This window comes from Eptatretus burgeri, chromosome 10 (assembly GCF_056783735.1).
Source record: "Eptatretus burgeri isolate ZD-2024b chromosome 10, Ebu_testis_v1, whole genome shotgun sequence".
Classification (NCBI taxonomy): Eukaryota; Metazoa; Chordata; class Myxini; order Myxiniformes; family Myxinidae; genus Eptatretus; species Eptatretus burgeri.
The window spans coordinates 11730576-11752265 of NC_140970.1; the positions used below are offsets into that span (position 1 = coordinate 11730576).

At 45.5% G+C, this 21690-nt stretch overlaps 1 protein-coding gene across 7 annotated transcripts in view; it reads right to left on the reverse strand.

Moving 5' to 3' along the window:
- Positions 1-9933, reverse strand: part of LOC147017948 (uncharacterized) — a 189027-nt gene extending 179094 nt beyond the window's left edge. For 3 of the 7 annotated variants that reach the window (XM_085897084.1, XM_085897083.1, XM_085897080.1), the window contains exon 1: positions 9538-9871. The gene's annotated coding sequence lies outside the window, so the exon portion shown is untranslated. Of the gene's footprint in view, positions 1-9537 lie in introns of all 7 variants that reach the window. The other 4 variants (XM_085897081.1, XM_085897085.1, XM_085897082.1 and 1 more) reach the window with 4 other exon arrangements.
- Between the last annotated feature and the right edge of the window lie 11757 nt (positions 9934-21690).

The following is a 21690-nucleotide window of genomic DNA, read 5'->3' on the forward strand; positions in this document are numbered from 1 at the left end:
CCATGTTTGGGTTATAAATAAATAAACCGCCTCCATCGTTTCGGCTCATTCTACGTTGGCGGGACTGTTCAAGTCCCGTGGATGTCACAATATATTGTTGTGGTTGACGAAATTCGCAAACCACCATTCAGGTCCCGTAGGTGAGATATCTCTGTAAGTATATGTGTAGTTAGGCCCAAACCCGTTGTTTAGCGGGAATAAATGTCATTCATTCGGGCTGCGACCCTTTTAGATTGCCGTTTTTCTTTTACTATTTTTATTTTGGACCAGCCGCCATTACTACCAGCACAACCACCACCAACCATGTCTCAACAGCCATCACACAACAACCACCAACCGCAACGCCGCTTCACAACAACAGCCACGACCCTTGCCGTCACATCTCGCTCTCGCAACCATCGCATCACCGCCATTCCCGCGCCGCTTGTGGGCACCGATCCTGGACTCGTACAGGGCGCGCACCGAGCAGCGGGTGCAAAAACACCAGCCTTTCCGAGAAATCGGATCAAGAACGATTCACGCCCACTTCTGTTCCGTCCTATCAGCGAGCGTGGGGCGATTTGGCCCCGCCTCCAGGTGCGTCGGAGTATAATCGCTATATGCAGATTCGCGGATCAAGAATCATTCACGCCCACTTTTCCTCTGTCCAATGGGGAGCGTAGCTCCGCCCCCGAGCGATTCCTGATCCAAAAATCTGCATATGATTTCTCCTGTCGCACTATAAAGCGCCGAGCGCGGAGCAAATCGAGGCAGTTGGGCGGAGTTGAGCAGTGGAGTTTCTGAATCGAGTAAGCAGTTGGACGGAGTTGAGAAGAGTGGAGAGTGGGAGAGTTGGAGAGTTGTGGCGGCGGCGAAGGCAGTCGAGAGGCGCTCGTGTCAGAGTCGGGGAGCTGCGGAGAGGGGAGGCAGGTAACGCGACCGAGGTCGCGGTGGAGTCGCTCGTCGCGGGACCCAAGCCAGCGAGATATCCTCATTCCCCCGAGCATCAACAACCCCCTCCTGTTTCCCCCCGCGCTGAGATAGTGTGAGAAGGGGGCCCTGTTCCCACCCCATTCCAGGCAGTGCCAGCGAGGCCCGCGGAGTCGGGGTGCCGCCGCCATCTTGCGGCTCATCACCAGACGGGTAGGCTCGACGCGGTCTCGGCCCCAGGCCCGTCTGCCCCTTTGTAGTTGAGGGTGGTCCCTTTTTCTTTTGCTTTGAGTATATGTGTTGTCGGCGCCGTCTGTGAAGTAAAACTGTATGTGTTGCCGTGTGCTCGGTAGTCGGTAGTAGATCTGCATTGTGTCTCTTTTGTTGCATTTGCTTTTTGTGCAGAATTGTAGTGTTACTTTTACATTTGCTTTTTGTGCAGAATTGTATATGTGTGCTTTCCGTTTGCCGCGGAATAAATGTGCTTTATGTTGAACTGTTTTTCCCGTTTCGCTTCGTCTTTTCTTTTATTGAATCTCCATCTTACTTCACGTAAAGGGTTGGTCGTGGGCTAAATACGCCCAATAATTAATCGAACCGTCGAGGCCGACGATAACACCGCTCGGTTATCCTGATAGTACGGAACGGGTCGCTTAAAGTGGCCCGTGTCCGAAGTCGACCTGCGGCGAGGTGCGATCGCCCGGTCTACCCTCCGTGTGGGTACTTAGGTAGGTCGAATTTGGCGAGCAACCCTATCCCACGCGGGGGGCCGATTGGCACGATCATGGTGAGGCCGAAAGGCCCACCCGTGACTAGTTCCTGGCGTTAGTCCGAGAGGGTCACGACGGGATTGTCCGTCCGGTGGGCGACGTGCCGCGATTCGAGTTACGTGGCCGCTCGCACGCCGGCGGGCGCGAATCCGCAACAATATTATGGTGAGCGAACTCACGTCGTGTGTTACACCAAAATATATTATGCAGAATTTCCATTGGTCCCAGATCGCCCCATTGGGTCTTTTGGGTCTTCTGGGTATTTGGAGTTCTCTTTCTATTTTGGATCCTCATGGTCTTTTGTGTCCTCGGGTCATTTGGGTCCTTTGGGTCCTCCAGTTCAATGGGGTCCTCAGGGTCATTTCTGTACTTGGGGTCTTTTGGGCATTTTGGTTTTTCTGGGTCCTTAGGGTCTTTTGGATCTTTGAGGTATTTTAGTCTTTTGAGTGTTTGGGGACTTTGGGGCATTTTTGTATCTTCAGGGTCTTTTGGGTCTTCGAGGTCTTGGGTCTTTTAGGTCTTCGGGGTCTTTTTGGTCCTTGGGCTCTCTTGGGTCTTTTAGGTATTTTGGGTCCTTGGGGTCATTTCGGTATTTTGGGTCTTCGGGGTATTTACTTGGGGTATAAAATAATTATATCTCTGAAAAAGAAAAAAAAATTATATCTCTGAAACCGATGATCGGAAAAAATTGCAACTTAGCACATCACCTTCATATGCCAATGGGGAATAAGGACCTTGCAATGATGACATCAGAGGTGAAGTGATAGAGAATCTAAAATTGATTTACTTTATGCCTTGTCCTAAAAATCTGAAACTTCACATTCAATCTATGACAAAATAAAAATGAAACTATAAAATTTATGACATCATCCATCAGGTGGGTTGGCAGCCTTATTGTTAAAAAATAAAATAAAATAAAATAAAATAAAGGAAATAATTTTTTTTTTCTCCAGAACCGCTTTGGAGATTGAAGTGAAACTGGACCCAAATGATCGAAGAGCCATCTTCTTATCTTATCTTTATCATATAAATATATAAAGTAGTAGTGATTGCTTGTTTGCCCTCGTATAACTCGAGAACTACACATCCCAGAGCAAAACTAAAGGCATATTCAGAATCAGCACATCTCAGAGTTCGGACATCAACATCTACAGCACACCTACACATCTACAGCACACCTGAGATGTTTAAAAAACCAAAAAAAAAAAAAAACCCCATATGACCCGGCTGACTCAACAACTCATGCAGACATCGGCCGAATGGACCGAGTCTGCACCCACTGTTCTGCTTACAAGTTCAAGGGAGAGACCAAGGGTGTGTGCTGCAGCAATGGCAAGGTCGTCATTGAGCCCTCTCCTGCCCTTCCTCCCTTGCTGAAGGAACTTCTCTCAGGTGAAGATCCCCTCAGCAAGCACTTCCTTGACAACATTCGGACGTATAATGGCAGCTTTGTGATGACGAACTTCGGGCACCAGAAAGCTGAAGTCCAGGGCTGGAACCCGAGCTTCCGGATCCAAGGTCAAGTGTTCCACCGCATTGGCAGCTTGCGCCCACCTGAAGAGGGCCAGCCAAAGTTCCGACAGGTCTACTTCCAGGACTCACACGCCAAGGAGCTGGCTGCCAGGAACCACAGCGGCCTCAAACCACACATCCTTGAGATGCTCACAAAGTGGTTTCACGAGAATAACCATCCGGTCCGTGAGCTCAAGACTGCAAGAGATGTACTTGCAGAAGGAGGCAACTCTGAAGAGTGACAGATCATCATCAGAGAGAACAAGCGACCACAAGGAGAGCACACACGCCGCTACAACACCCAGACTGCACCACAAGTCGCCATCCTAATGGACAATGAGCCAACAGAACCCAGACACATTGTCCTCAGACTTCGGGATGGGGCATCAGTAAGCTGCATGCATCTTCTGATGCACTCCAGTATCCAATAGTGTTCGCATATGGAACAGATGGCTACAGCATCCATCTGGTGGCCAGGACTGCTACTGGACAGGATGGACAAAAACTCACACAGCTGCAGTACTACAGCTACCACATCATGGTGAGAGAGGGCAACCACATACTGCAGATGTGACGACTCTTTCAGCAGTTTCTGGTCGATGTCTGCTGGAAGATCGAGACAGAGCGACTGGGCTTTATCCGCCGGGAGCAAAAGAACTTGCTTGCTGATAACTACGGCAACCTCCTTGACAACAAACCCTTCATTCCGCAAAACATAAAAATGCAAAGAAATCTGAAAACCCACTCCGTGGGAGTACCTCCTGTGCAGCTTCCCTTCGCAGGGCAGCTCACTCGATGACGGAATTGGGGCAAAGCCAACGGGACCCCCAATCTTTGATGATAGGAGGGAAACCACGGGGTAACATTCCCGGGTCAGATTGCGGGAGAGTGTGTCGGAGTGGAGCTGAGGTGTCGTCCACCAGACGGTGGTCTCCTTGGGTTAACCTGAGGCGGTCCCTTAGGGTGGGTGCCTGGAATGTCCTATCCCTAAGAAAGGATGATCACCTGTCTCTGTTATCATCTGAGCTCAAGCGTTTGGACATCGGTATTGCAGCTCTCTCTGAGGTTCGGAGACCGGATTGCGGCGAGATAATGGTGGGTGGTTACACCTACTATTGGTCTGGTCACTGATGGTTACCATGCCCAAGGAGTTGCTGTAGCTGTGTCCAATAAGCTGACCCCAATGATAATTGAGGTAACACCGGTCAACGAGCGTATTATGAAACTAAGGATTCATCACTCCTTAGGTGTCATTTCCCTGGTCTCTGTTTATGCTCCGACTGAGGCGAGTGATCTCACCGTGAAGGACACATTCTACACCACGCTCATTTCTGTGGTTGATCAGTGCTCCAGACGAGATACACTTCTAGTCTTGGGGGATTTCAATGCATCGACTGGAACTGATAGGGATGGTTATGAGACGTGTGTTGGTCCCCATGGGTCAGGAACTATGAACCAGAATAGCACTAAGTTCCTTGACTTTGCAAGAAGTGACTGGTTCATGGTTTCAGCGCCCACAAGCTCATCGCTGGACTTGGTACTCCAACGCTGGTGGTGTGGCAAAGGAGATTGACCATGTCCTCGTTGATGGTCGCTGGAGGATGATCCAGAACTGCAGGGTCTACCGGAATGCTCAGTTCCTCAATACTGATCACAGGCTTGTGAAAGCAACACTGAAGTTGGACCTCAAATCCAGGAGAATGGTACCATCCCAGCCGAGGCTGGATGTTGGCAAGCTCAAGGATGAGAGGGTAGCTGAGGAGTTTGCGAACAAGCTGAGTCAAGATTTTGGGGGTCTGGGTGCTTTGGGCGGTCCTGAAGAGTTGTGGAGTGCCTTCAAGACCACCATCCTTGATGTTGCCGGTGGATGTCTTGGAACTCACCGCAGGGCAAAGAAGAATTTTGTCTCTCAAGGGACACTGGATACCATTGACCAGAGTCGCAGGGCCAGGCTGAATGGCAGAGCTGAGCTGTTCAGGGAGCTGAGACATAAAACTGTACACGTGCTAAGGGTGGACAAGGAGGCCAATGTGTGAGGAATCTGTGGTGGGAGGGGGGGGGTAAAGCATCACCTGTGGACAGGTGATTCTCGTCCCGCTTACAGGGGAATTCCCGCATTACGTTCATCCAAGCCCATCCCTCGGAGCACTGCAGTTCGAGCAGAGAGTGGTAGGCTCTTGACAGAGGAGTCTGAAGTGAAGGCCCGCTGGGCCGGTTACTTTGAGCGGTTGTACCAGGCTGATCCCCCAACTGTCGAGTTGGACGTCTAGGGTGTTACAATCCCTGTTGCTGACCCTCGAATCAACTGTGGTCCACCTTCGCTGGTGGAAACACGGGCTGCGGTGAACCAGTTGAAACGGGGCAAAGCTCCAGGGATCTGCGGCATCATGCTGAACTTCTCAAGGCTGGTGGAAATGCTGCACTCGTGTCATTGCATGCAGTTTTGTGCTCTGCCTGGAACACAGGCATCATCCCAACTGACTGGAAGAGGGGCCTTGTTGTCCCTCTCTGGAAAGGGAAGGGTGATCGCCAAGACTGCAACAACTACCGAGGGGTGAAGCTGCTCTCAGTGCCGGGCAAGGTCTTTGCTCAGATAATAATTCTTGATAGGGTTCGCCACCATCTGCTTGAGCACCAACGTCCAGAGCAGTCAGGCTTTACACCAAAGAGGTCAACGATTGACCATATCCTTGCTCTTCGTGTCCTCACCGAACGCAGGCGAGAGTTTCGGCAGGGGCTGCTTGCAGCCTATGTTGATCTCTGTAAAGCGTTCGATTCAGTGAATCGGGATGTCCTCTGGAGGATTCTTGGTCTTCGTGGGTTGCCACCAAAACTGATCGATCTGATGTCTGAACTCTACTCTGGTACTGAGAGTGCTGTGAAATGTGGTGGTACCATCTCTGACTTATTTCAAGTTGTTACTGGAGTTCGTCAGGGGTGTGTACTGGCACCCACACATTTCAGCACTTGTATGGACTGGATTTTAGGGAGGATGTTGGAGAGGTCAAGCTGCGTTGCATCATTTGGGAATGTCAAGATCTCGGACCTTGATTTCGCAGATGATGCAGTCATCTTTGCAGAGAGTTTATATATATATCCTTTTGGGGGCCCTCGAGGTGCTGAATGAGGAGTCGGAGCCACTGGGATTACGGGTTTCTTGGGTCAAAACTAAGATCCAGGCTTTCAATGACATCTTGGATGCTGCTGTCCTGTCTGTGCCTGTTTGTGGTGAGGATGTTGAGGTCGTGGAGAGATTCACTTACCTTGACAGTGATATTCATGTCTCTGCTGGCTGTGAGTCAGAGGTTAATAGACGTCTGGGTCGGGCCTGGGGAGTCATGGATTCACTGGATCATGGGGTGTGGCGCTGCCGGTACCTGTGCGGGAGGACGAAAGTCCGAGTCTTCAGGTCCTTGGTGCTTCCAGTCTTGCTCTATGGATGCGAGACTTGGACTCTGACCAAGGATCTGAGATGGAGACTTAAATCCTTTGGTACCAGGTCTCTTCGGAGAATCATTGGCTATCGCTGGTCGGATTTTGTGTCCAATGAGTGGTTGCTGAGAGACTCGGATGAGATTTGTTACCTGCATAGTCTGTGAGCGTCAGTTGCGGCTGTATGGACATGTGGCTCGTTTTCCTGACGCTGATCCTGCTCACCAGATTCTCTCAGCGAGGGAGTCTCGTGAGTGGAGGAGGCCAGTGGGCCGACCACGTGCCTCATGGTTGCATCAGGTTGATCGGAATCTTTAGGAGATGGGGATGGGCCAGGCATCTGCCTGGGGGATGGCCAGACGGAGGCCCCTAGAGTACCAGTGCAAAGTGGACGCAGCGACGTGCTGCTCTGGCGCATGCTCCCATACCTGACCTGACCTGACCTGACCTGTGGCCAATTTAATTGATTGGACATGATTTAGAAAGAAACACACCTTTCTATATCATGTCCCACAGTTGACAGTGCATATCAGAGCAGAAAATCTACCATGAAGTCCAAGGAACTGTCCGTAGGACTCTGAGACAGAATTGTGATGAGGCATACATCTGGGGAAGGGTGGACAAAACAATTTCTAGAATGCTGAAATTTCATAAAAACACAGTGAGCTCCAACATGAGGAAATGAAAAGAATATGGAACGACCACGACTCTACCTTGAGCTGACTGCCTGACAAAACTGAGCAACCAGGCAAGAAGGACCTTTTTCAAGGAGGAAACCAAGAACCCAAGGACCATTCTGACAGAACGACAGAGTTCCTTGGCTGAGATGGGAGAACCTGCCTGAAGGGCAACAATCTCTGCAGCACTTTTCAAATCTAGTCTTTATGGGAGAGTGGCCAGACGGAAGCCACCCCTGAGAAAAAGGAAAAGCATGGTCCGTGAAGCCCGTGAGTGAAGCCGTCCGTCAGTCCGTGAAGACTATATGCCTACGAATCACAGCCTGTTTGAACGTTAGTTGCAGACCACACGAACGTCTATAAATTACGTGCTGTTGGAATGTTCCTTTCACAGTGAAGCCGTGTGACGAAATGTTGATTAATTATGCACCGTTTCAACATCGGTTTCAGACTGTTTGTACGTCTATTAATTACGTACCGTTTGAACGTCTGTTGCACCCTGAGTTCATGCACATACATCGATAAATTATGGACTATTGGAAAGTAAGTTTCGACGTTTTAGACTGCGAGACCCCTTCGACTGTTGAAGACCCTTTCAGATCCCCAAGACCCAAAAGACCCCAAAAGATGCAAAAGCCCTTGAGGACCCACCCAAAGGACTCTAAAGACCCCAAAGTCATCGAGGACCCAAAAAACTCGAAGGCCCAAAAGACCTCAAGGACCCAAAAGACCATGCCTGTTAAACACCGAAATGACAATTTATTAGCTGTGTCGGAATTCATACCAAGGCTGGAGAGCTTAGAGGATAATGTGGTTACCTCTAGGCCATTCCGCGAGACCTGGTCTTTTGTGGCGACTGCTCAATATTCACGAAGGATGCCACCAGTGAACACACATTTCTCTACGAGTCGTCGTGTGTCACTCAGGTTTTTTTTTTTACTGTTGTGTGCGTGGAAAGGCATTGTCATCACGTTATGAATACGAGTTTACGGCCGAGGTTTCTTTTATTTATTTATTAATAGCCGGAATCCTTCGGATTTCGGAAATTATGTTGGTCGGTTGTGTGTGTCATTCTGTGTGTCTGTCTGTCTGTCTGTCTGTCTGTTTGTTTGTTTGTTTGTTTGTTTACCCTGTAGCAGCCACACCGTTTCAGCAATCATGACCAAACTGGGTACAGACGTCGGCCATGGTCCAACTTAGAAACTTGTCGTTTTTGGTGAATCTAGGTCAAAGGTCAAGGTCAAGGTCACTGAAAAACCAAAATCCTTATTTTCGCAATAACGTCTGCTAAAATGGTCGTATCGACTTCAAACCAAATCCAAAATGTGCATCTTCCAATAGTGCATCCAACCACATGTCTCATTGGGGTGTCACACCAACACCCTTCTTAGCGGTCGGGGGTCGAATGTCACGGGGGTCGGGTCAAAACTTTCAAATTGCGATAAAAACGCCATTTCAAGTCCGATTGACTTCCAAGTTATGATCATGACCAAACTAAGTGCTATAACTCATGAAACAGTAGCCCTATCGACTTATAAGAACCAAATTGATTTCCAGGTTTTTGTTTTTTTCAGAGATCATGGAGCTATGACAAAGTTATTCCGGCAATTCCTTACTCAACGAGCAATTTCATCAATTTCTTCTGAATTGTCCCTGCTCGTTTTACCTACCTGATCGCACCGAGCTGCCGTATCAGCCACATGCCTTTTTGGATCAGACCAAGCCACTCCCCTTCTTGGCTCAGGACGATCTTTGGTGACGATCTTTGGCCTTTGATACCAGCCATCCAAACTCCATTGTTTGCCATTAAGTGGAACAAAATCTGAGCAACGCTTCTGCTCGTTGCCCGATCCAAACGGATTACCGTCACTCTGGTGTTTCAACAGGCAGGGTGTTGGATCAACTAGTACACACCGTCTGCCAGGTGAGACATTCAACTGCAAACCCATCTGCATGCATTTAGTGACTGCCGCTGGACGTGAAGGACCCCAGAATGTCTTTGACAAATTCCTGCCCCAATTATCTGGCAACGCAATGGCAAACCACACAGTGCATCCCTTGCTCAAGAAGGTACTTTGACACTCCCAAACACCATGAAAAAGGTACGGCATGAATCAAAATGCCGTGAAAATAGTTAATAATCATCATCATCATCACCATATGTTGGTGACCATAGCGCAGGATTTAATGGGCCTAATGGCCTCCTTGTCAGGAACTCTTATTATATTCGAACTCACGGTGAGCGAGCCTGACTGTCCAAGGTAGAACGGACTGACCGCACGTTGCGCTCCTAGATCCGTCCTTCCCATGCGTCGCTGTTTGTTCACAAAACACGTCCTGTCAGGTGACTCGCCTTGAATACAAACAACCTCTCTTCAGCGTTTGCGTGGAATTTCGAAACGAACTTCATGAATCGACTCCGGTGGGTCGACTCGACAACCAGGAGTAATAAAATAAATAACACGGTCTCCAGTATCCACACGGCGCATTCCCAGGACAACTGGACACGCTTCCGGGACCTCACCGGGAATGTCTTGGATCCTGTTTGATTGCGTGTCGGTTTCGAGGAAGCGTCGGTGAGTCGTCGCAGCTTGGGTTTTCGGGACTTCCCTACCCTGGGCCAAGCCGTGGATCCGAAAGGGAAACTTCACCGACAGGCGGCTCAGCGAGTCGTGGTGATGGACTGCGTGCCTTGTTGAAGGACAAAACACAAGATTCCTGATTTTGAGACAGGATTAAGAAAAAGAGGGGGGGAATAAAAATAATTAAATACTTCAAGAATAGTGCTTAAAATGTTCAGGGATGTTCGGATGAAGGGCCATCTAGATATTAGATATGAAGCCTCCTTGCCAACCACCCCCCCCCCCCACACACACACACACACACACACACACCCCTCAATACAACAGATGCATGATCCTTATCAACTTGCCACCTTGCCTCCACTCACATTTACCCCGATCCCTCCCATTTCCTTCTATTTCTCTTCATTTTCCCCAATTGATGACGTATTATTTATTATGTGACTGAATTATCTTTAAGCCTGGTGTTGGCTTCGTGGTTAGGGTGGTGGCTTGGGATCCCAGGGTCCTGAGTTCAAGCCCCGTTGGCTGCTGAATTAACACCAGGGGGTTGACTCAGCCTGTCATCCATCTGAGGTCGGCGAAATGAGTGCCAGTGTACTGGTCCCGGTGTATGCCCCGGTTAGAATAGGTGTACCATATCCCTGTGTGTCGTAAGAGGCGACCAGGGTTGGCGTCAGGAAGGGCATCCGGCCATAAAACATTGCCTCAAGAAAAAGCCAAACCCCTGCACAGCAGGGAAAAATGGCTGTAAAAACGGTCATTGACTGAATTATCTTTACAGAGTGAGACAGACTGGAGTGGAACACACTGCAACAACTATGGCAGTCCCATTTTGTGGTGCGCGGGAAAGTAGCTCAGAGATTTGGCTCTGAGTGAAACCGAGAGTGCAACACAATTAACCTTTTAAAAGTCCATGAAATAATTTAAATTCACAGATCAACTTTAACTTTTCCCATCAGTGGGGACATCTGGCCCAATACATTTTTGAGATATTGTGCTGTGTATCATTTTTGGCCCCATCACTCAATGGTGAAGAATCACTTTAAAAATTATCAGATCCGGATCCAGGTCTTCACCAAAATTGAATCATTTCTTCCTTGCCACACACCCAACATGTCTTGTATCACCATTGAGTTTATGAGTGTATCATTGTGCACACATTTGAATCGGCAGCCAGTTTTTGCCCTTGTCATCCCTCAATATGGAGTACTACCGTACTCCATGATACTGTACCAAAGTAAAGATATATTCAACCAAAGAAGCAATAGAACACAGCCGTATAAGATTCCTGGCTGCAAACCTCCTGTGGTGATCAGCAGGGCAGAGACAGTGTGCTCATGTGGCAGGTAACACTTGTTGCTGACAGTTCATGCAGCGAGCGCTGTGATGGGACTCGATCTGTGCCTTGCTGCCTCGTCAAGTTAAGGTGTTCAATTTGGTACGTAGAGTGTATATATATATATATATATATATATATATATATATATATATATATATATATATATATATATATATATATATATATATATATATATATATATATATATATATATATTTGAGGACCCGAGATCGAAGGCAAAGACCATGAGGGGTGAACTACCTCGGGTTCCCACCAGACTCTCCGGAATCGCAAGCCATCACACACGAATAGCTTTGTGATGCAGCGGATTGCTAATCGACTGTTAACGCCAATAACTCGACCACGTGACTTAGGGTCCTCCGTCTAATACCGTTTACCTAAACATGATATAATTACCAGGGGACACGCCCTTGGTGCACACTTTCTCAAACCAGATCACCTCACCAGAATTGATGCAGCCGAGCGGGACTGCCTAGCACATACCGGCTCGGAAACAGATTGTTGGGGAATAGCGTCCCAGCTAAACGAGGGTGCAAACCATGCTGGACCAATGGAAGAAAACAAGAAAACGAGCTGGGGACATTTCTATGCAAAGCATTTATTTACAATCAAGCGAGGAAAAGTATGCGGCACATTGAATGGGGTTATTTTTATGCACAGCAGGGGTTAGCAAGGAATTTGTGGGGTGCAGCAAAAGACAAGCAAACTTAATTTATGCTAGGACAGGCACCATCTCTCACACTCACACACACACACACACACACACACACACACACACACACACACACACACACACACACACACACACACACACACACACACACACACACACACACACGATTAGATAGCCAGAGAGAAAGAAAACAGGTGAGGATAAATGACCTCTCAATACCTGGTATGGTCAGCAGACCAACGAAACACAGAACGGGAGAGGTAGGTGGGAGGAATATTGGCTGTATCTAAGGTGTGGGAATGAGAGGTGTGGTGTAGTACAATGTGGGGGGTGCGGTGTCGTGCCAGAGGACAATGAGATTGTGAGTCAGTAATGATGCTCTTTGTGCGTCCAAAGAAGACGAGATAGAGGGGTGGAGCGAGAGAGGAGAATAGATGCCTGAGGAGAAAGACCCCTAAGCTAGCCATGTAAAGGTCTGTGTGTGAAACATGTACCTCCGTAGGACGCTCTGCCTGAGCCATCCCACCTTGTGATATGGTGCATTATCTCCTACTTTATTATTTTGCCGGGGCTCATTTCAACGTGTGCTCCACACTGATCTGCCTGGTTGCACGGGGATGGCGTAACATTGACAGCATGGCAGGGAGTCTAGGCAGTTGCCCTGCATCACGTTTTCGAAGGAAAAGCGCATTCTGGCAATCACACACCAATAGCGAGACAGGGAGTGAAGCGAAGTGGCGAGAGGTGAGTGAAGAGCGGCAGCGAAGAGAGAAAGCTAACGGCTTCGCGCTCCCCCTTTTATAAGTCTGGGGCAAAGGATGGGGTGATGAGCAGAAAGCAACACACTATGACCCGAATCCTGCTCCTCCGTTGGGCCACAGCAGCCATAGCCACACCCTGCCAGGCTCTGGGACGGAAACCATCTCAGTTGCCCATCCACTTTGGCACGGGTCGGAACTCCTGACTCAACATAGGGCATGTTCCCCAAGCCGGCATCCCGGCCCTGAACGTGCTCTGAGTGCAGTCTGAATGTCAAACAGCAAGGGACTTTCCCTGCCACCCACGGGCCCCCTCATGAGCCAAAATGCACACCCGGGCCCCAAACCAAACTCCCGGATTGCCCTTCTTGGGACCGCTCCTCACCGCCCCGTCTTGCTGTGGTGGAGACTGGACGAGGGTTGTATCAATTCCGCGTGCTCACCCGGGAGGTCGCCGGTGAGATGCGATCGAGCTATTACTGTCTGTTGCTTGGACAAGCATCGCGCAGTGCTGAGGACAATCCGAGTCATGCAGTACGTGGGTTGTGTTGTGCCCGTGCGTGGGTTGTGTAGTGTGTAGTGGAGGGAGTATGGTGGATCCGAGCCATGGGAGGCATCATGGTGTGCTAATGATCAATCACCCATTGAATGGCATGAGAGCTTGCAAGCGTGTTTTGCACTATGGCGAAAAGGAAAGAGTTGGAGTCGTTATCAGAACATGAATTAGTGATAGTTACTCGACCTAACGATGAGACCCTCACAATGCACTTCATCCCGTTACCCCACTAGATATGAGGGGAGGTCTAACTACATGAAGACTAATGAAATAACTGCCTATGTTGGGTGCCATTGCCATAGAGGCATGCGCTTTTGTGGACGAGACAACAAATATATATATATATATATATATATATATATATATATATATATATATATATATATATATATATATATATATATATATATATATATATATATATATATATACATCCAATGGGACCATACTCTGTGCTGAGCGTTGGTGCTGCTTAAGCAGTCTCCTTGTCTATTGGGCACAGACCTGGACGGGTCGCCACTCCGACACAGGATACCAGCAAGCTGGCACTCATTTTGCCGACCTCAGAAGGATGACAGGCAGAGTCAACCCCACGTGGTATTAATTCAACAGCCAGCAGGATTTGAACTCGGGATCCTAGAATGCAAACCTACATTAGCAGGAACAATTGTCTGAGTGGCAGACGGATGGTTGCTCTGTGCGGATTATGCAGTTTTACCATTTGAGACATAATCCGTGGCGATGCTCCCAATAAGTCAGGAGGTGCGTCTGATGTACAAATGACAAATGCGGTCATCATTGGTTCGATATTTATCTGTACGCCGTCCTGTTGAGGGCAAATAAGCCTGAAATCCAGATCGGTGGCTCCGTTTGATGTCTGAGTGATGTTGACCATATAATCTTTCTATGTTTGACAGTCACCAGGCCGAGGCCTCTGTGTTGAAGGTGACGCTTTGGTGTCGGACTGTGTCCAATGGGGATCGGCGGAGTACTCGTCACACTCCACATGTTTTGATATATATGCATTTCAATAAAATAGACATTATCAAAGCTTTTAGACACACTCCTCAAGATAAAACCACAAGCAGATGAAGGAGGAGGACAAATCTTCTTGATCTGCTTGTGGATTTATCATGAGGAGTGCGTCTAAAATCTTTGATAATGTCTATTTTATTGAAGTGCATGCATATTTAAATTTTGTTGTACGAATAAAATGTTTGTGTGTGTGTGTGTGTGTGTGTGTGTGTGTGTGTGTGTGTGTGTGTGTGTGTGTGTGTGTGTGTGTGTGTGTGTGTGTGTGTGTGTGTGTGTGTGTGTGTGTGTGTGTGTGTGTGTGTGTGTGTGTGTAGACGTCCTTCTCGTCCCTCTCCCCCACTCCACCCCCTCTCTCCCCATTAAGGTGTTAAAATGGTAAACTTAGCTTGCAGTAAACTATGCGCTGAAATGCCATGAGCTCAACGGATCACGTTTGAAGGACCACAATCTAAACACAAAGTATTCCCACAAATGAGGTTGTCTGAGTGACCACTCGATTAGCTAGATTCCAATACTTTCATCGACGTTGACTATTGCTCCAGCTGTAGCTGTTGTACAGATGGCACGAAGAGGAAAGATGCGCCACATTGCCTTTGGGCTCACACCAAAGTGCTATATATTGTAATTATCACCTGGTCCTCCATCTGCTTGCACATGTTGCTCCCTTTGGTGGATGCAAAGAGCTTATTTCCTGCCTCAAACCAGCGACTGACTTAATCGAGTGAAAGTCGAGTTTGGGAAGGCAGACGGAGATTTCCAAAAGGCAGCAGCAACCAACTTTTTCAGTCTCGCATAAAGGCAAGGCTGAGGTTCAACGTTTCCACCACCAAGGGCCTTCGTCGCACGACTGATATGCATCTATGTCTGTCTGCATAATGAGTCCAAATTCATCGAATGTTTATTTATCGATTCTCAAACATTCGAATAACTATTTTAAATGATGACGTGTCTTATTTATGGGCAGAGGGAGGAGATTGGTCTATAGGAGTGGGATTGGGGGTTTGAGGGCTTGGTGCAGAGTCGAGTTGCCTGGCAACCTGCTGCAGAAATGCAAGACAGGAAACTCACATTAACCCCAAACCCAAACCAAAACCCCCTCCCCACTTTTACCTCCAATATACCCCCCTCCCCCTTCCGACAGAACTTTCAACGAGAAACGAAAATAGTAGTGGATAATTGCTATCGGATGGTCGGGATCTGCGGTACGAAAACTGGAGACAGACTGAGGAGTGCAGCCATGTGGTCAGGACACGCATATCTGTGATGCAATCCTCTATTAGATATAAAAGCTAAAACGAGCAAAATCGAGTCAGTACCGTGAATAAAGTGAGAAATTGAAGTGCTCATACAAACGCAATTGGGCATAGGGTGAGCGGTTGGGTTGAGAAACATTCGGGTGACTCCGTGGACCTTCCCAGGACGATCCACCGCACAGAGGATAAAAGGGAAATATTTCCAGGGTGGCAATGTGGGGTCATCACTCACATGGTTCTTTTGAGGATTCACCAATTGACCAATCTCTTGATGGCCTGCAATGGGTCTTTTGAAGGTCTTCATCAGTTCGAGTATCTTGAAGGATAAAAAAGAACGAGGCCTGATTCGACGACTTTGTACAGTGGACCTTCCTTCCATCGACCCCACTCCGCTGAACTTTCAAAATCGAAAACAATCCATTGTCATTGCACAAATGTTTAAATCATACACAGACCCAGAAGTGCTGGATCCTTGGCCTTGTTTTGAAAATTTCCTCAATCTGCAGCCAGGCTACCAGTGGTGCAGCAAGAATTCATAATTCATCCAATGCATCGATTAGAACGAGCTATTCCATGAATACATCTTGGCTATCCTGCACCACTGCACATATTATGGTTCGGAAGGCCACGTCCCTTTTGGGTGAAAAAACAAAAAAACATGAGATTAGGCTTCAGGGATGTTCAGCGATTTATATCCATAGATGATGAAAGAGGCATGTAGGGTCACAACGATATCTTGGAACCCACAATGTTCCGAAAGGATGAAGACATTTACGTCACAAGAAACAAAGATGAACTAGAACTGCCACTTTATAACTGCTGGCAGTGATGACCGGGTACCCAGAAGTGTCCGCCTTTGACACAACGGATACAACATGAGACTTAAATCAGTCGCAAAGTTTTGCATTGATAGGATAAGCGGTGCCAGAGAAAACATTATTTAATGGTGATACAAACACAGGCCTGCTTCGAGACGGCACGGAACAGACGAGTTACGAACCAGGCAGCACAAAACGTTCAATTTCGTTATTACTGGCGACCAGATTCAAATAATTAAATAATTCTGGCTGCCAAACCACACGGCCGATCAGGTTGAAATTTTAAACTTTTGTTTCACATGTAGCCTAAATTATAAATATGAAGTTTCGCATATATAGAAGTAGTGGTTCCAGAGTAAACATGAATTAATATTTATCCTTCAATCTAAGATGGCGGCCAAACCATGTGACTTGTGACCTCATAATTTTTACCATGTATGCAGATATCATGGAGGATGACAGACGCAAATTTTCGCTTCGATAGGTTAAGCAGTTCCAGAGAAAACATTATTTAATATTTTTCTTAAATTCAACATGGCTGCCAAACCATGTGACATATCAATTAGAAATTAACAAACTTGTATTCCCTACTCATGTGCAATAGGGGTGTGAAGTTTCCCCTTGATCAGATCAGGTGTTCTGGAGAAGAAGATGTTTGAAGGTTTTAAGGTAAATTCAAGATGGCCACCAAACCATGTGACCAATCAAGAACAAATTAACAAACTTGAGAAAGGACCTCATGGGGAATATATGTGTGAAGTTTTGGCTTAATCTGTCTTGCCTTTCTGGAGAAGAAGATTTTTAAAATTTATTCATTTTCAATCCAAGATGGCTGATGAAGCATGTGACCTATGACATCACAAATTTAGATTCTGCTTCCAACTGGGTATTGGAACACGTTTGTGAAGTTTCGTGTTAATCGGTAAAGGTGCGTTTTTCTATCCAAGATGGCCGCCAAACCATGTGACGTGTGACAGCATAATTTTTACCACACGTGTATACACGACGGTAGATGATAATTGCAAACTTTCGATTCTTTAGGCTAAGCGGTTCCAGAGAAAACATTATTTAATATTTTTCTTAAATCCAAGATGGCGGCGAAACCATGTGACTTATCAATTCGAAATTAACAAACTTATATCGCCTTCCTGTCCCGAATATAGTTCTGAAATCTCCCCTTCATTGGGCCAACACTTCTGGAGAAGAAGATGTTTGAAGGTTTTCAGGTTTTTTCAAGATGGCCGCCAAACCATGTGACCGATCAAGAACAAATTAACAAACTTGAGAAAGGACCTCATGGGGAATATATGTGTGAAGTTTCGTCTTCATCTGTCTTGCCCTCCTGGAGAAGAAGATTTTTAAAATTTATTCATTTTCAATCCAAGATGGCTGCCGAACCTTGTGACCTATGATATCATAAATTTAAATTCTGCTTTCCCTCGTCGACCTGAACAACTGTGTGAAGTTTCGTGTAAATCGGATAAGGTCTATTTTTCTATCCAAGATGGCCGCCAAACCATGTGACTTCTGAGGTAAATTTTTTTTTACCATGTATGCAGACTTGAGGGAGGAAGGCACTTGCAAATTTTCGCTTCGATGGCTTGTGAAATTCCAGAGAAAACATTATTTAATATTTTTCTTAAATCCAACATGGCGGCCAAACCACGTGACCTATCACTTCGAAATTAACAAACTTGCATCGCATGTATGTCACAAATATAGTTCTGAAATCTCGCCTTCATTGGACCAGCGCTTCTGGAGAAGAAGATGTTTGAAGGTTTTAGGGTTTTTTCAAGATGGCCGCCAAACCATGTGACGTATCAACAACAAATTAACAAACTTGAAAGAGGACCTCAGGGAGAATGTGCGTGTAAAGTTTCGCCGCAATCTGCACAGCTGTTCTGGAGAAGAAGATTTTTTTTAAAAAAAACACTAAAAAACAAGATGGCGGCCGAATTTTGTGTCGATTGGTCTTACCATTTCTGAGAAAATGGCATTTAAAGCGAAAAAAATTGGAAATTTTGCAAATTTACGGCGGAAGAAAAATAATAATAAACAGAAGAAAAACAATAGGTTATCCAGTCCATTTGACTGGATACCCTAATAATTAAAACTGGTAAACCAGTAATCCCGGGCTTCAAGGCGTGCCTCCGTTTTAACAAATTTCAACACCATCACCCTGTCACATGATATGGGTTTTCCGAGTTAGAAAGTTAGTTCAAGTCTGCAATGTGGCCCAGCTACGGGGTCCCTCAAGTTATATCGATGAAGGATTGAAAAGCCCATAGCAATACATGATAGAGAAAGAAACTTCACATTGGACAAATCGAGGCTGGACAAATTTTCAAGTCCCCAAAAAAGTCCAATAACTCCACATTTGCATATTAATGTAAATGGCGAACTTGTAGAACGTTAAAATATCTTCCAGAATTTGTGGTCACTTTTTGTCTATCTTCTTTGGTTTTCATTTTACGACATGTCAAAAATGGGTGATTTTAAACTTTGGGGGGCTCTGGGGCCTCACTGAGGTAAAATACAGACATAGCGTAAACATATTTGGAATCCCCTCTTCAAGGCCTATCAGAATCTGTCATTAAATTTTTTCAACTCTCATTTGCATATTTGGCATATTTAATGAGGCGAATAGGCATCATTTTAATCATATAAATTATGCAACGATTTCGACGAAATTAACAACTTAACATTCCAATGGAACCTCGCAAATGTGTGCAAAAGTTTGAGGCTATCGTATTATCCCTTCTGGAGAAGAAGATGTTTTTAGGTTTTGAAGAAAATCCAATATGGCCGCCATACCACGTGACCTACGTCATCAAAATTTTCAAAGTATAAACTTCAGGTGGAGAGTTATTAAATGGATAAGTTTCATTGAATTTCATCCAAGCGTTGTTTTTATTTTATGACATTTCAAAAATGGGTCATTTTCAACTTTGGGGGGCGCTGGGGGCTCACTGGGGTCAAATACAGACATAGTATAAATATATTGGGAGTCCCCTGTTTATGTGCTATCTAAATTTGTCATTAAATTTTTTCAACTCTCATTTGCATATTTTGCATATTTAATGAGGCGAATCGGCATCATTTAAAATCATATAAATTAAATAACGATTTCGACCAAATTAACAAATTCACATTAGCATGGAACTTAGCAAATGTGTGCAAAAGATTGAGGCTGTCAAATTATCCCTTCTGGAGAAGAAGATGTTTTTAGGTTTTGGATAAAATCCAATATGGCCGCCATACCACGTGATAGACATCATCAAAATTTTCAAAGTATAATCTTCAGGTGGAGAGTTATTAAATGGATAAGATTCATTGAATTTCATCCAAGCGTTGTTTTTATTTTATGACATTTAAAAAATGGGTCATTTTCAACTTTGGGGGGCTCTGGGGGCTCACTGGGGTCAAATACAGACATAGTGTAAACATATTGGGAGTCCCCTGTTTATGTGCTATCTAAATTTGTCATTAAATTTTTTCAACTCTCATTTGCATATTTTGCATATTTAATGAGGCGAATCAGCATCATTTTAAATCATATTAATTATGTAACGATTTCGACCAAATTAACAAATTCACATTAACATCGAACTTAGCAAATGTGTGCAAAAGATTGAGGCTGTCAGATTATCCCTTCTGGAGAAGAAGATGTTTTTAGGTTTTGGATAAAATCCAATATGGCCGCCATACCACGTGACCTACGTCATCAAATGTTTCATAGTATAAACTTCACGTGGTGACTAATTATCCTGTAAAGTTTCGTTGAATTTCATCTGACAGTTTTCCCTCCAGATCCGCCACAAAATCGGTCAGTAGAACATAAAAATGCCGTTAATAATAATAATACTAACGAATTCAATAGGGCTTCAGCCATGCTTGAAACCCTAATAATAATAAACAGAAGAAAAACAATAGGTTATCCAGTCCATTTGACTGGATACCCTAATGATCTGCTTATTCTCAAGATCATTCTCCAATGAAACCATCAGTATTCAACCTCACCATATGTATACTGTATCTTCAGAGTGATCAACCTCTGATCAATGCAACTCTCAGTATACATTTCAACCTAACAGTTTTTTTTTCCTGTACCATACAATATTACCTTCTTGATCTTCGAATATTAAAATGAAGATTCGAAATTATAATGAACTAGCAGGGGAACCCGGCATTGCCCGGTGCTGTTTTAATCCTGTTGGCATTTTGAAGAAATCTAATTTTGGTTATTTTCTAATTTTTGTGGGGACCTAAAACACTTCCCGACACCCACTAAGTAATGTGGCCAGGGATAATTTCATGTTACCTTTTACATACCTGTACAAGTATTCACCTTCTACCAATAATGCCACATTTAGATGAATTATGTGGAAACAATTTTTCCAAAATAACATTTGAATTCATAACTGAAGAGATCAAAATAAACACTGTTATGGTTGAAGGAGGTTACATGTCAGTATTACATGTAAAAAAACATGTACAAATCAGAATTCACTGGTGACAAAAGTATTCAGCCCCTGAAGTCAGTACTTGGTGGAAGAACCTTTTGCAGCAATGACTGCAACATGAGTATTTCTGGGTCGGTCTCGACCAGATTTGTTCAGTGAGATTGTGAAACCTTTGATCATTCTTCTTGTGAAAATTGCTCTTGTTCTGGCAAGTTTGATGGGGATCATCGAGGGACGACAATCTTCGACTCTCACCATAAATGTATAATTGGGTTCAAGTCAGGACTTTGACAGGGCCACTCAAAAATATTTATTTTCTTCTTATTCAGCCACTCCAGTGTGGCTTTAGCTTTGTGCTTTGGATCATTGTTCTACTGAAATGTGAATCTCCTGCACAGTTTCAGATTCATGGCTGACTCAAGCAGGTTTTCATCAAGGATTCTCCCGTACTTTGCACCGTCCATTGTCCCTTCTGTCCTGACAGGCTTGCCAGTCCCTGCTGATGAAAAGCAGCCCCATAACATGATGCTGCCACCACCATGCTTGATAGTAGGGATGGTGTTGACTGGGTGATGTACAGTGTTAGGATCACACTGCACGTAACGTTTTGAATTTAGACCAAAAATAATTTTAAAATTTTCTCATCTGACCACAAAACGTTTTTTCAAATGCCTGCAGTATCATTAAGATGCTTTTTCACAAACTTCATATGGGCTTTAAGAGATGTCTTTTTTTCAGTAATGGGTTCTTTCTTACCACCTCATGTCCATGGAAGCCAGCTTTGTGAAGACAACGGGATATTGTTGATTCATGAACACTGACTCCCATCTCAGACATTGCACCTTGCAGAACTTTCAAAGTCATTGTGGGATTTACAGTGACATCCCAA